General features: G+C 43.0%; 1 protein-coding gene across 2 annotated transcripts in view; it reads right to left on the bottom strand.

Moving 5' to 3' along the window:
- The window catches only part of LOC102671217 (serine/threonine-protein kinase 26), a 79,748-nt gene that overhangs the window by 8,270 nt on the left and 68,852 nt on the right, over nt 1-2,626 (bottom strand). The gene's annotated exons all lie outside the window — the stretch shown is intronic.

Consider the following 2,626-nt stretch of genomic DNA (forward strand, 5'->3'; position numbering starts at 1 on the left):
GAAGGGAGAATCACGGGACGAGACGCCCCTCATCATCCTCCGGATGCATCCGGAATTGAGAAACGTTGAGGAGTGTCGTCCCCTCCCCGATTTTTCTCGGCAAAGAAAACCCAGGGTATCTGGTTTCTCGCGATTTTCGAAACTCGGGAAAATATATATGAAGGAAGGAAAGGAAAAACTACGCCCGTAAACTACGAAAAAAAAAAAAAATAGCGCCTTTCATTTGCCCGCTGCCTTTCTTCACCTCGCCCACGCGCTACCTGAATTAACCTTTAGTTCATTACGCTGATGGAAAGGGTTGAAATCGATATTCGTGGGCTAGATTCTCGTCGAGGAAAAATCGGGACGATGTAAAATGTTTTCCCCACGAGGGGGAGGGAATGTTTTACGAGGCGCAGCAGGGTGTTGTTGATCAACTTATATCATGGTGGTTTTCGACTAGAGGAAGATCGAAAAGGAAAGGGGGAAAAAAAAAAAAAGAGGACTGGATAGATCCGTTACGCCATGACAGTTGATTGCAAAAGTTCTCATACGCCCCTACGGAGTAAATTCCGAACGAAAATCGATAATAATTTCGTTTTATTAATCGAGTGATACGCAGTAATGGAATATCGTAGAATCAGAAATCAATCCTTGAAATCTGAAGCGTTATTTTATATATTCTATATTATACTATAAGTTTTAATGTTATCTGTTATAGCCTCGCGTTACAATACGTGCAGGCGAAAGAATACATGCGCAACATCGAAGAATCGTAAGAAATCATTCAACGTATATTACGAAAGATTTACGAAGAAAATTTTGCAATTGAATTTTAATTCTCCGCGTAGGCATAACTTCCTTTTTCGACAATTGTCGCGGATGTGTCATCTTCTTAACGTTGATTGGGATAGAAGGAAGAAGGAAAAAAGGAGAGAGAGAGAGAAAGAGAAGGGGAGGACAAAAAAAAGGAAAAGAAGGATCTTTAGGTGCGAACGAAGAGGACGTGGAGGAAAATGAAGTCTCGTAGGCGAGCGTGAAGAAATGCGCGGAAGAAGCTTTTGTTCAGTCTTTCGCATCTCTTTCTTCGGCATCGATGGAGAATACGTATCGGGAATAAGATTGCGGAGGATGGAGGATCCTTTTGTGCGCGCGGCTGTGATTAATGGCGGCACAATAGCGCGCGTGCCGTGGGATATGATCGTGCGCGACGCACATACACGGCCCAGGATGGATAGGTTTAACGCCGATTCCTCAAAAAATCAATATCGAAGACATACCTCGCACCTGACGTAACGCTCTAATCTTTTCCTAATACCCGCCAATCCTACCAGATTAATCCTATCCGTTTTAATACGCGTCGTATTTTCCCTCCGCCACGTGTAAACTGTAAAATCTTTTTATCCACGATTATGCACGGATCGAAGATCTTCGTCTTTGCTTCGCAATAAACTCTTTTCTATACTAATAGAAAAAGACCGAGATTCGAGAATCTTGTTGAAAGTAGAAAAAAAGAAAAAAATAGAAAGAAACATATCTAAATTGCCGATTTTTCCACTCCTGAAATCGAAAGCGACGATATAATAAATAATTTTTTAATCAAAAATCCCTGTTCTTAGTCTTTTTTTTTTTTTAAGAACGATTGTCTGGTGTATTCAATGAAAAGTGATTTTCATGCTAGTGCATGGACACGCATAATTCGAGGCCATTAGAACGCGATGAACCGATTAAATGCACTTTGCGAAGAGTGAATCAAAACGATCATTATCCTTCATGATAGCTACGAGAGGGGGAGGGGGATAAGGGGGAGCGTTAATTGCGAGACAAGGGTAGAAACAAGGCTGGGAGACGAGGGAACGGATTAGAAGGGAGAGCGGAGGGGGAGGATTCTCTTCGTTTCCGGTCTCGGGAAGCGGAAAATTAAGATGATTACCTATGAAACGAACCGATGTCCGATATTAAGCCCCAAGGAGAACTTTCGTTAATGAATCATTAGCGATCGTTAATTGGCCATCCATTGGTTCTCTCGTATTTTCATTCGAATAAAAGTCTCACGTATCGGGATAACGAATTGGAAAATTTTGCAAAGAGGAGCTTTCTCTTTCCTCTCCTCCCTGCGAGAGGAGACGAATCGCGTTTAAATCTTGTTGCATCGTCCACCAACCTATTTCTCTATTTACGAACCTCGTAAAGCGTACAAAGATTCGCGAAGAAATTTCTCTGCCCACGCGAGAGGGAAAGAGAGTTTTAAATTTCCATCGAGACGATGCACCTTAGAATATCCCAAAGAGCGTAGTAGGAAGGAAAAAACGAAACGGTGCAACCTAGAACCCGTGCCACAGTGGACGCAAGTTTTATTTCAACACTCTTTCGACCGTGCACGTTGTTCGCGGCGGCAGGAAGCGGAAGCGTGTCTATGCGACACTGTCCACCCGGAAGCGATGGTTAACCGACCGTCAAGCCCTTCCCATTCTTCGCGTATGAAAAATGACGGGGGCGTATTGGCCGAGTGTTCGTAATAGCGGGGCTCGAAAAAGGGTGTTGTTCGCTCTCCTCGCTCTCCGAAAATATTGTGGAAATTCATCGAAACGGAACGGTGACATAAAGGCGTGGTCCATGCTGTTTTTTTTTTTTTTTTTTTTTTTTT

This window comes from Apis dorsata, unplaced genomic scaffold (genome assembly GCF_000469605.1).
Source record: "Apis dorsata unplaced genomic scaffold, Apis dorsata 1.3 scaffold_331, whole genome shotgun sequence".
Classification (NCBI taxonomy): domain Eukaryota; kingdom Metazoa; phylum Arthropoda; class Insecta; order Hymenoptera; family Apidae; genus Apis; species Apis dorsata.